General features: G+C 41.8%; 1 long non-coding RNA gene across 1 annotated transcript; it reads right to left on the bottom strand.

The window, feature by feature from the left end:
* Nucleotides 1-5666: 5666 nt before the first annotated feature.
* On the bottom strand, nucleotides 5667-11992 carry LOC112979398 (uncharacterized). Its single transcript, XR_010390583.1, has 4 exons — nucleotides 11864-11992; nucleotides 10602-10738; nucleotides 9523-9656; nucleotides 5667-5865 (listed from the first exon to the last, which is right to left on the bottom strand). It is a non-coding gene; the product is annotated as an uncharacterized LOC112979398 (long non-coding RNA).
* Nucleotides 11993-13324: the final 1332 nt, after the last annotated feature.

The following is a 13324-nucleotide window of genomic DNA, read 5'->3' as shown; positions in this document are numbered from 1 at the left end:
AATTGCAGTTCTGAAGAGTACACCAGAGAGGGTAGAAAATGGGTTTTATGGGTGCTGATGGCACAAAGCACTTTGTTATATCAGACTGCATAGATTAAACAGAAGAGGATAAAGTAGATTTGATAGGATATCATTTTGTCAGAAGCATTAAAAATCCTTTAAAACTTCTTAAAAGTTGTGAGAAAACAGCATTTAAAACTTTAAGCTATTGAAGAAGTAATATCTCCTAACTGAAAAAAGAAGTTTTTCGGCAGAAGATCAGAACTATTAACCTTTTCCAAAACACATTTTATTGATTTGCCATTTTTAATTATAAAATATTTTAACAAAAAATGTATAGCAGAGCTAGACACCAAGTTTTGTTCTAATTTTCAGCACCATCATGAACTGCATTCATGGTGACTGCAGCTGGGTTGCTTATGGGTAAAACTTTAAGATAAAGTGATTCTTTCATATTACTTGAATGGTGACTGACATAAGGTGGGGTGTTAACACCTCTGTACGTGTGTGTGTGTTTGTATCAGAAAGAGAGATAAAAAGAAGTTTGCACTCAGTAGTTTTATGGAAATCCCCAAAGAATAAACCAAGAAACCTTTCATAACCAGCCACTGTATGCTCAGAGATCTTGCCAATACTTGAACAAAATGATCCTCCTGGCTCACTTCTGGAGGACATTAATGTAGTGAGGTGGAAGAAGTAGCATCTGCTTTTTCACCTCCATGTCTTCTGACTCAGCTCGGAGCAGGACCTGCTACTGGGCTGTTGCTACCTATCCACTAGGCTGCACATGGGCAGCTTCTTGAGGATCAGATGTGAGTCATCTCGTCTCACTCGGTTTCTCTTCTTTCCCTCTCAAAAGAAACAGTCTCAGATGATTTGACTTATTTCTTTGTCACCAGCAAAGCAAAGTGTGTACATTTAGGTGAGAGTGGGAGGCTGGTGTGCAGAGAATTGGCCTGCTCAGGTGTGATAGCAAAGAACACTTAATCCCACTCCTGACAGCTCAGGCTCAGTCATATGGCACCCACTGTGCCCCTGTAAAGCTCTAATTACTGTACCTTAAGCAGCTCTGACAAATGAAAGATTTAATCAGAGTCATCTGAAGTGACAGCAGAGGTGAATGGTGTGGGAGGTGAGCAGATGTGGGGATTTGTGTTTGCATGGTGCTCAGTGGGTCATGGGCCCTGAGACCAAAGGCAGAGCAAAGTCTCTGGCCATAGGCAGTGGTGGGATGCTGGTGCTGCAGGTGTGTAGGATTGTTCCCAAGAAAACAAATGCCTCCATGTTAAATGGTTTTCTGGGTATGTTTCCAGTAGAAAAGAGAAGAAAAATGACAACTGTAGCAATATTTGAGAATTGTGATATATTAATACTGCAGTGAAGGGAAAATACAGCTCCTTATCGAAAAAAATATCAGTGGAACTCTAGAACCAGAAGCTAAGAGAAAGGTTTGCTATGGTTTAGGATGAAGCAAAGGCTTGTTTTTGGAGCAGGATTCCTGTAGCTGAGATGTAGCCTGTGACAAGCATCAGGCACTGAAAGAAGAACCTGCTATCAGGGAAGACCCTTGCTGGGTTGCAGTGCAAACAGTGCTGGTCCACCCAGCATCACTGCTGTTCGTGTACATTGATGCTGGGTAATGTCAGCTGGGCGGCAGACAACAACTCAGTCTTTTCATTTCATGAACTCTTGTAGCTGTACTGTCCAGGCTGCTCTGAGGTTGGACTGAAGAGAACAGTTTTATATCCCTGTGTATCATCTATTGTATCACATGTCACTGTGGTATACACTAGACGTATACAGCAGCAGGGCTGTGCAAGTCCCTTTCCAGTGAAAAATGTATTGTGGTGTGAAATTTGGTACAATGCCAATCTACTCTTGAGGCCTGTGGCACATGCAGCTCCACCAGAGGAAACTCAGCTTTGCTCCCTTTTTGAAGTGGGTTTCCCAGGCCCCAACAATTCAGTATGCTGAACAAATAAGAACTTTATTAACAGCGAAATAAATAAGAGCACTTATATTTTAAGCACTCCCTATCTGTCACAACAAAAAATAGTTGCATTTCACATGTTTGGGAAACAGATGGATGACACACAGCATGAAGGGCCAGACAAATCTGAACTCTGACTCATTTAATTTCTTACTATTACTTTGCAGTTTATGCAGGAATTGCTTAGCCATGAAGCCTTCCAATTAACTGACTGTAGGGTTTTCTAAGGCTATGTCCACATTAGAAGGTAGCATGGACCAAGAGCAGAGCCATAGACTGAAATAATTTGTACTGAGGACCTCACCTCCACAATATATGCATTTCAGGTTGGGATTCATTATTTTTTAAATTCATGCTATCCACAATCTGTTCCTAGGGACTGATTGCCCAGTAGTGACTGGAAAAAGATTAGAGAATGGATTAGAGCAGCACATCTTCCAGTTTATTTTCCTCCAGAAGGAAACTAACTCAAGTACTCTTAAGATGGCTCCACAATGCAAACCAATTTATTTCCAAATTGAGCTCCTGATCTGAACTGAAACACTAACACAGACACACTCTCAAGTCTTCACAATGGTTCTAATTAACGGATGTGTAATCTCAATCCATATTTAGGGAGAACAACATAATCAGCAGTGTCAAGAGAAAAATGTATTCCTTGAATACTTGTATTCTTTGGAATCACACCAGACTAGACATTACAGTTACTAGGGAGCTGAGATGAATAAGCTTTGCTCTGCCTGGAGGGCCGAGGTTTTTGATTCATCAGTTTTATCAACCCTCCAGCCACATATAAAACTAATGTAAGAAACTTCCCATCTTGTTGAGTAAGGGATGGGCCTATTCCTCTTTCTGTTAATCTCACCTGACCTTGGAGGTGGTAGGTAAAGGCGGGGAAGAAGGAATAAGGAAAGAAAAATAAACAAGAAATGAAGCAGGGGATAAGATCAACACTACTATTCATTTGTCCTAAGTATATGAGATAAATTAAAGAACAGAGATCTCTATCTGGGCAAAATGTTCATCCAGTACCCTCCTTCTCCACCACTGAAGTAGGAAATATGTAGTTTATGCCCAGCTGGGACAATCTCCAGTGAATGGCTTTGAGGCAATAAATCACAGAAGCTGGTTTGTCCGCATTTCTTTCTTTTCTTTGGACTGTTTGGCTAAATCTCCCACAGAGAAAGTTACGCCATGCAGGGGATTCAGCAAAATGCATGAAAAATGTACTCTGGTCACCTACAAACTCTTCAGCTCTGGCCAAGCTCCAGTTGTGGCTTTAATACAAGACAATGCCTTACTGCTCTCCTTCCCTGAATCTTATGAGGGCAGCTGTTTAAACATTTATCATTAAATGTTTCAAAAAAGAGAGCTCACTAGTACAATGATGCTATTTGAGCCTTCAGTTGTGTTTCCGGGACCTATGGGAACACATGCAGGTTTGAGTGGAGTCATGTTATAGTCCCACTGTTGGCATAATTTGCTCACATTCATGCTAAATAGTTCACTAGTTTTTTTCTGATTTCCTGATTCTTCACAAACTGTTTCAGCAAATCCAAAGGTGTGGTAAGGAACCAGCATGCTGGAAAAAGGTCTACTTAGAGCTGCATCAAGGAGAACCTGAACCAGAATAGAGCCAACTTTCTTTCTCGTGCTGCTTCCAACTGTTCATCATATGTATTCTTTCTAATTGTTTTTTTCAGATTCATATAGCCCATCCACATGTAAGGATGCTGTGAATGCTGAAAGTTTACATGAGGGCCAGAGCAAGTTCCTAGAAGAGAAATCTGTTGAGAGTTACTGAGCACATAAAAAGTCCTCCTGGCTCTGGCAGTTCCTGAGCAGAAACTTGTTGGAGTTGGGAGAGTCATACATCCTTGCCAAGTTCTTGCACAGTTTCCCTTGGATTGCTTTTGTCACTGCTGGAGATGCACACAGGGATAGACGGGCCTTTGGACTGAGTTAATATGGTCACTCTCATGGTCATAGGAGACTGATGGTCACTTAGAAGGGGAAGCAGGATCCTTTTCCTGTGGATAGTCACCCTCCAAAACAGGCAACAGTCAGCCCATTTTATAGCAGGATGCTAAGAGCTACCATTTGCATGACCTTTCAACCTGAAATTATGAGTCGATGGTATAAAAATGAAAAATTCTGATTTCCACATTCAGAGGTCATGCGGGCCTGTGGATCTCCTCTACATTTTGGAAACATGAGTTCTGAAAAGATCCGATCCCTCATGAGAAGGCAGATTATTAAATGCACGTGTGGACTTTATGGCATATGTTTGAAGACTCCCAGCTTGCCTATGCTGTTCAGTGCCATGAGTATAGTAGCAAAAAGCTGCATGGCCAGCTGGTCTGCATTTAGTGCTAATCTGAGCCTCTGTTTGCCTTTCAACAGCCAAATTTCTTTGACCTGGTTGGCTGAAATGAGGGAACTAATGCTGTACTTAATGGTCCATTTTCCAGAAGTGGTAAGAATTTACAATTATCCCTGTGCTCAGTGCAAGCTGTGGCTGCTTAGTAATCCTAAAGTCCAGACTAGGCATTCAGATGTCTCATTTTATATAGGCAAAAGTTAAAAAATGTAGCCTTGGATCCTTATCCTACTTGCAGACTAGCTCCAGTGAGGGGATCAGCAGATATTGTGGGCTTCCACAGCTCTGGCACCACTCTGCACCTCCTGGGCTGTGCAGTGGGTAGTCCACCAATCTGATGAATGTGAGAATTGGAGCTGTATGCCCAGCTGGCTGGCCCTTCCATCCTCATTTGGGTTGCCACAGAACTGCCTTGACTATTACATGCACCCCCCTCATTTCAGGGATTTTGAGGTAATAATAGATCTAAGATAAATGGTTTTCTGTGGGGCATTTGCATAACTCAAAAAGCAATTATCATTTCTCAGGAACATGGCTCAGGCACAGGCTTTGTTGATTTTGGCTCAGGGTCAGATGTACTGACTCGCCTAAGGTGCTATTTATGAGCTAACTCCACATCTCAGGGGTGAAGCACTAGGGTCTGAAAAGCCTTTCCTGTGCAAGAAAAAAGTATTCTCGTACTCTGGAAAGGGAAACCCTGCTGCTCACACAAAATCTCTTGCCAACCCAATGCAGACCCTTTGCATCTCATGTCCAGTCTCTCTGTGTGGCACCAGGTATAGGTGTACCAGTTATTGACAAGTGGCTCATTTCTCCTGTGTAAGCTGACCATTCCCCATATGAGCAAGACAAGTGTAGGTGGGCAAGTATGGAGTGATAACAATCAATTGCAGGCATTGATTTGACTCTTGGTACTTAAAAGCTTGTAGCAGAGTTGGCTGAAAAACGAATTTTCAGGTCTGTGAAAATGGTGAAAGATTTTTAAGTGCTTCATCCAAAGCACAGGCTATGTTCCAAAACTGGAACTGCTTGGGTTGAGGTCTCTTTTGGTCAGCAGATCTAGAAATTCACTGATTATTTTGGAAACTGAAACACTTCTGTTCTTAACTTTGGGAGCCTTAATGCTCAGTGAGATGCTGAGAATCTGGAAAGATCAGAAGGACAACTATTAGGTTTAAAGTCAGGCTTCTTGCTCCATAGACACTTTCCAAAGGATTTTCGTGAACACTGACCTGACAAGCAGCTTACTTCTGGGACTATACCAACAACATATTCTTACACATTTGACAGTTGGGGTTTCATTGATACCTTTTATTCTTCTGGCTTAGATGTGCTCAGCTGGGTTTTCTCAATATGCTGGAGATGCAGCCATGCTAAGAAGATAATATTCTTGCTCCTGGAGTTGTCATCTCCCAAGATTCAATACCCCACTCTGCCTTCTCACTCCACTTTTCCTCAGTTAGTTCCATACCAACTTTGAGGGCTGATTCCTGATCTGCAAGGTAGGATGAGTGACTCAGTGAACGTCCAAACCCTGTATGCAGATATGTTAGGAGTTTTCATTCTGGAAAAGAAACAACTGAGGTAAAATATGACAGAACTACTTCAATTCGTGATGGGCCTGCTGAGGATGAAAAAGTGACTATAGCTTTCTACTTTTTCTAATACCAGCACAGGGAGATTCGGTATGAAAGGATCAAGCAGCATATTCTAAACAAACAGAAGGAGGTACCTGTTCACACAATGCCCAGTTGAATGCTAGGCCTTTTGACCAAGAACACTGTAGATCCCAAAAGGTTGCTGCAAAAGGCAGACAGATAAATTCGAGAAGAAAGCTTCAGCAAAAGCATTAACTACAAAGCTCACAGGTCTGGCTCCCAAAGTCTGAGTAACAGACCACACTTGTCTGGGAGATTCCTCTGGGGAAAGAGCTCAATATGTTCTTCCTTTGGTATCTGTTATTAGACACCGAGACACCTGATTAAATGGATGCTGGGCTACAAGGACCCTTGTCCTGACCTTACGTAGATGCTCTTATATAAGCAAAGCAATATCAACCATGCTGATACTGTCCTGAAAAAAACAGAAACATGTTAATCGCTGCCTCTGGGCAAAACTGATTGTGCCACAAACCAGGTAAACCTGGTTAATCCCAGTAATTAATCCCAATAATCCCTGGTTGCTGCTCAGCTTCTGCCAGCAAGCAGGCTGCTCCCCAGCAGGCTGCCCCCCGGGAGCCAGCGTGGACACAGTCAGCTCTGTCACTGCACACAGGCCCACACCAGAGCCCCGGAGCCAAGGGTGAGAGCTGTGCCAGGTAAAACTCCTCCAGGTTGTAGGACTGCCTTACAGAGACCTGCTTTGCCCTCTAGCGACTATTAAGTGGAAAACAGGGAATTTTGCACCATCTCTTCTGATTAACAAAGTCAGCCCCTTGCTACATCTGCTGGCTGGCAGGCAAGCAGGGGAGTTGTTCTGACTTTGTTTGACCTAATTGAGATTAACGCTTTCCCGAGGCAGCCTGGCCGTTACTTGTGTATGGGAGGCATGCGGTAGTGATAGGGGAAGGAGACACTGTTCTGAAAAGTTGGGAACAGACACCCTAAATTGCGGAATGAATGTCTGAGTGAATTGTAAAGGAAAATCCTCCAGGGCTGATGCTATTTCTAGTCTGCACATGCATTGGAACTGAAAAGAGGCTATTTGGGGGAAAAAGGAATGGATGAATAACGGAAGCAAAAATAGCCGCTCCACATTCCTTTCTAAAACCATGTTGCCTACAAACCCTTTGGAAACAATTGACAGTTCATCAGAACATGAGCTCATTTTTTGTGATCTATGGGGTCATAGGCTTTGTGATCTATAGTCTGTGTAAGAGACTATTCAAAGAGCTTAGTTGGGAAAATAGTAGCACTGATCTTTGTTTAAACAGCAGCAGGGGGAGAGAGTGATTAGAGAGGATATCTAGATAGCTGAGATAGCTGAGCTGTATGGAAAGCAAATTGCCTGAAAATATTATTTAGAAACAAACTATTTTCCTTTAAACATAAAAATAAACACTAATATTTTAAATTTTGAAAACGTTAGTCTGTTTTTGCTAAATTAGAGAGACTTTTACTGCAGATAATCCAGGAAAGCTAATGGAATTAGATTCCTCAGTAACACTGAAATGAAAGAAATCAAATTCTTAACCTTACAGTAGAAGTAATGAGTCTATCCCATTTGGAAAGCCTTGTAGAGTCAATTCTTGTGACTAGAAAATAGGGTTATAATGATATGATGGGGAAAAAACTATTTTTTTATATATAAATTAGCCATTTATAGAAACTCTAAATATATAAATCCAGATATTCTGATGAATCAATATTAGCATTTCTCAAATACACAAAAAAGAAGATTAAAAAGAGACTGAGTCCTAACACTCACTAAATCAAAAACAAACAAAAAAAGGATTATAAATGAATTTTAGTGGAAAATTAAAGCCCAGACACAATCTTGAGCACTGTGCAGATGTGTTAACATGAATATTCCAGGCAGGCTGCAAGCCATTCTCTCAAACCACTCACTGGACTCAGTAAAAACCTAAGTCTGCCTCAGCTACTCCGTGAATAGAAGAAAAGAGGCTGCATTAGATGACTTGCTCTACTGCTGATTTCAAAGTGTATTTCAGTTGGGTATTATGGTACCTAAAACTGCACCTAAGTAATTAGTCATAATTAGGCTTTGCTGCAAGTCAACATCATCAACTGGGATAGTCTTGGTAGGGCAGAAACATTTGGCTCCTGTTGTTAAACCACGTAAAAGAAACTACTGCAGAGGTTTTGGAAGGAACAGAGAGACTCGTGAGAAATCTCTGACTGTATTTGAAACCGTTGTCTGGGTGTTGTCTCTATATCCATGCTGGCTGCTCAGAGCTGGCTTTTTTTTTTTTTTAAGGAAGTTATTTTTCTGTATTTTTATGTTTTTCCATGAGGAATTCACTTTTACAGATTGTTTCATGTCAGGCTTTTTAAAGAAATAGCTGGCCAATCTCTGATGCACAGAGTCTATGCAGGGGCTCTCCTGTGAATTCGCTGGATTTATTAATGCTAACAGATAATCAGAAGCCATCTCATCTGATTTTAGCTTTGAAACTCCAAGAACAGCTATTACTTGCAGTGCCTGTTTTCAAAAAGACAGTTTGTGACCTTTCAGGTTTTGTGTACTGCTCTCCCAAAGCTACCCTCTTCACAGAACCACTAGATGGCATCAAGCAAGTCAAGTCTAAAGGTAGTTCATTTTTGAGAATGGCCCTGTTTTCGTTATGAGCACAAAAGGTAATGTTAAAAATGAGTAAAATCACCTAGAAGGTATCTGTAAGTCATAGGCTGCTCTTATATGGGCAAACTGTTTACCTGCTTCCACTGTCATCTACAGTGCACACAGATGCCTATCTACATTTAGCATTACCATACCCAAGCACTGTAAACTAATGCAGTCAGTCCTTTTAAAATCAGATTAATGTGAAAATCATGATTGGTTAAAACACAATGATTTTGAGGCTTTTTAAATCTGCTTCCTGTTTTTTGACTCTTTAGAGACATATGAGTGACTGTCCTATAACCCATAACCAAGTGTTCAAGATCTTGATTCTGATAATAACCAAATGCTTCAGAGGAAGGAAAACCACAGCAGCAGATGTATGATAATCTCTCTTGTATGAGTTTACTACTGATCTTAGCAGTTAGCAACTGATTTAGACTTGAAAAACTAGAATTGAATCATCTGACATTAGAGGATCACATTCCTTTGCTCTCCTTAACAGCTGAAAGAGGTAGAAAAGCATCAGAAAAAGAAATTTTATGCTATTTTCCAAACACGTGCAGCAACAGCTGATAACCCTGTAGCAGGAAAGCAACTCAGGAAGGCCAGGAAGCAATGGGAAGGGTTAATCAGAAGCAATGGCTTCTCAGTTCCCACACGTGCATCTAAACAGGGGGTGGTTTCTTGCCCATGTCATGTAGAGATGTGTGCTCACTGCAAAACATGTGGGGATTACCAGGCAGTCCCAGCTGCACAGAAGTGCAGGGTAGACTTGGACAGCAGCTGAGGTAAGACTAAGCTCAAAATGAGCAAGCAAAATGAACAAATGCATAAAAGGCCAAGAACTCACCTGTATCCAAACACTACCAGCAAATCCTGCTGTGCCATGAAGATTTGCCTGGGAGCGGATGGGTCTTCTTAGCACATCCAGCCCAATTCTCCAACTCTGAAGGTTTCTTTTTATCACTTTTTCTCTGAAAAGGACTGTGAAAGCAGTGCCTTGTCTTAGCCATCAGCAAGAAGGGAAACGGAGGTGCACGGGAAAGAGGAACAGACCGTGACAAAAGGAAATACTGGCCCATTACTTAGTGAGGAAGAAGAGCAAACAGTGGAAAGCATGGAGAAACTGAAGTGCTCAAAATGATTTCTGTTTCATTGTTCGCAAACAAGTTGATTCTGAGCAGGGAATTAACCAAGTTAATTGTAGTAAGGGAAATAGGTTACTCTGAAGCAGCATAGGGGAACGATGAGTTAAAGAAATATCCAGACTTAAAGAAATACTGTGTGTTCAAGCTGGCAAGGGCTGCTGAAATCCCCCTCTAGACTGCCTAAGGAATTAGCTGAACTAAATCTCTGAACCATTAGTGGTTGCACTTGGGGATGCATAGAAGACAGAGGTCCCAAGGGAATGGAGAAAGGCAAGCGCAACACCTATCCTAAAAAGGGGGCAAAAAAACACCACAGGGATTAGCCTTTCCAGGACCCAGGACATGCGAGCAATTATTAAGCATCCCACTGTTAGTACCAAAAAGATAATAATATTATAAGGAGCTGCCACCAGGGATTCGATGAGAACAAGTATGTCAAACCAATCTAGTTTCCTTGACAAGATGACTGACCTGACAGGGAAGGGGAAGCTGATGTGTGTGATCTTAGCTTAACCTTAGTACTCAGTACTCTCTCAGCACTATTCCTTCTGCCATCCCATCTCGTAAGTAAACTAAGGAATTATTCTCTAATTCCAGCTGACTCCCAGGCACAAGTAGTGAGCAACAGGGCAGAGAAATGCTGGGATTCCTGTAATTCCTCTATTATATTTGCATCCCGTCAGTACCATTACATCAAAAGTACACTCTAGTTTCTTTCTTCTGTAAGCTTGTTTGTCATGTCCTCATCATAACAGCTCAAGCTGGTAGTTTTAGTACAGACCTTTAAAGATCAACATCCATGAGGTTGCTGTAGAATATAAATGTAATCAAAAGAGGCCACAGAAAGGTGGAGATAGTCCAAAACAAAAGGCTGGATTTCCCCTGCACTGATTTTTGAGTGACTTTTGTTCTTCAAACCTGGATGTAGATAAATAGAAGAATTTTATAAACTCTTCATAGTTTTATTAGGGCTTGAGCCAAAAGCCATCTAGGTTAGCTATGCACTCTAGCAGCCTGTGTATTTGCAACCCAGATCTTATTTCTGTGCCTACCACTGTGGGCATGTGTCCACTATCAGCCAAGGGGTAAGTCTCCTTCCCTGTTCTGTAGGCAGTTGTGATTCTTCCTCCAAAATTTAGAGAGCAAAAATAAAAACAATGATAATCTCAAACTAAATCCCAGTTGTGGAGACATGCTTTGCCTGCCCCAGCTTCATGGTGGAAAGGTGCCTTGCCTTGGAGTTGTGCTCTAGCATTTTCTGTTCCCTTCTACCAGAGCTCCATCTGAATTGGGAGGTGTTAGAAAATAAACCTCTTGATGAGGTTTGACATCTAATGATTTGAAGGTCCAGACCCCAAATACCTAGGATTTGATTCAAAAGCCAGTAAGATTGCCCCTTGGTAACTTGTGAGCTGTAAACTGGCTGTGTGCTCCCCTGGATAAGGGCTTCTTTGTGCAGCATTGTGTAACGGCTGCCACAGGGCTGATATGGGCAAGGCCATAAATAATTTCTGCATAAATATTTTTAGCAATACTTTCCACTCTCTTGAGATACACTGGACAGCTTGAAGTATGTGTGTTTGTTTGTAAAGTAGGTGGGGGTGCCCAGAAGAGCCCCCATCCTAAGGGCAAAGCAAATACCACAGCACTCCTGATATGCACATTAATGCAATAGGAGCTGACGCTTCCATGAAAGTGTGTCCAGAAGAAGTAAGTCTTCTCAGAAGAGCTGCTTATCAGAGTGGCAAGGTATGTTGTCCTGTTGTAGAAATGTGAATGAACCCAGTGCTCATAGAAGGTGGATGTAAGCAGAAGTGGTCTGAGCAAGTTACTCTGCAGCCAAGCCTTGTGCTGCCGTCATATCTGAAAGGCCCCCTGTTAGTCATTTATAGACCTCTGTGACATTTGTTTAACGTAGCGAGAAGGGTAAGCTGCTGGTTGCATTTTCGCTGAGGGTAACCTTCCTTTTAGCCTGGACCTGAGGGGACACTGTCTGATTCTATATGCAGAAAACACCATAATATATGCAAATTATTGTCCTACCTTGGAAACGTAGCAAGGGTTAACAGGGAAGTGCAGTTGCCAGAGACTCCAACAATAAGGCAAAAACTGAACCCATTGCCCTTATATGTGAAACCACTCATTAGGAGCCCAGGGCCTCGCAGACATCCCTGAAAAAGCACAGCAGGACAAAACAAACAAAAAATGACCAACCAACCCCCACCACACCCACACATTCAGAAGAGTGTAATATACTCCCAATATAGTAATCAGCCAGTACTAGCTTCAGCTGATGGCACAGTGGGGAAAGGTACTAACAGTACAAACTAGCTGCAGATTTTCACATGTATTTATCAATTACATATTCTCTGACTGCTTCTGGGCAGAGCAAATCAGGAATACAATCCAGACCTTTGAAAGATTCCACATGCATCTCTTACCAGAACCAGCTGGCTAACAGAAAAGGAGCTATAGACAGCCAGAAAAATCATGAGAAAAATTGTTTTGGGTTGATTCAGACTGGAATTGTTCAGAACAGTCCATGCATTGTGACAGCTAGTCTAGGGGGGCTTAATTAAATTGATGAGATTCACAAAAAGCTGGGAGAGAGAGTTCTAAGGACTTTGGAGCTCACTAGTTAAAACATTCATTTGAGATGTAACAGGACTTGAGGATACACAGAAAAGGGCAACCTGTCTAGTCAGTTCTGCAGACATTGGGAATCTGGACCCCCAAAACTCAAAAGGGTCTTATTTTGGAAATGGTAGAGTGAAGCACTGACACACTTGACCCCAATTTCTCCTTAGCAGAAGCTATATTTTAATAGAACAAGCTACAAGCTGTTTATCAGAGGCAAAAGTTCAACTCTCTGCTCTGCTATGAAGTAACTATGTAACTTAAGGCAATCATTTAGAGTAAGGTACCTGGAAGTACTTACATACCCAGCTCTCAGTGATTTCTCTTAAAGAAGATGATAGTAGGCTCTTTAGTGATTGATAGGGAAAGAGATCTCTCACAACTTTCATTTTCACCTCTTGTTTCCAAAGCACCTGCTATAGCCTTAACCTTAAGGGCTCAGCAGGCACCTGTGGTGATATATATAACCCTCCCCTCGCTTCCCCCCCCCCCCCCCCCCCCAAGCCCTGGGTTTCTTTTTCAAACACAGCTGATGTAATTAGCATGTACTGACTAACTAGCTAACAAAGTGAACCTTAAGGGAGTTGCCTGAGGCAAGAAAGGACTTGTAAGGATTCCCTCTACCAGCAAGGTTATTTATTGACAGAGAATAGCTGCCCTTTTTGGCTTTTTTGTGGGTATGTTTGGAAGATGATGGTATATTACAGGGACAACTGAGACAATGCAATGTAAAAGATGGAGGGAAAGGATAGCTGATGCTCTCAGCTATGTTCTTAGTACTCTTAGAGCTTAGTACTCTTTCTCCGATATTTTATCTTTTGAAAGGAAGGGAAATATATTAATATAACTGCTGTGTAATATTAATTC

The sequence above is a fragment of the Dromaius novaehollandiae genome, chromosome 9 (assembly GCF_036370855.1).
Source record: "Dromaius novaehollandiae isolate bDroNov1 chromosome 9, bDroNov1.hap1, whole genome shotgun sequence".
NCBI classification, from domain to species: Eukaryota; Metazoa; Chordata; class Aves; order Casuariiformes; family Dromaiidae; genus Dromaius; species Dromaius novaehollandiae.
Note: the sequence above shows the minus strand (reverse complement) of the source record. Positions and strands in the feature narration are given on the sequence as shown.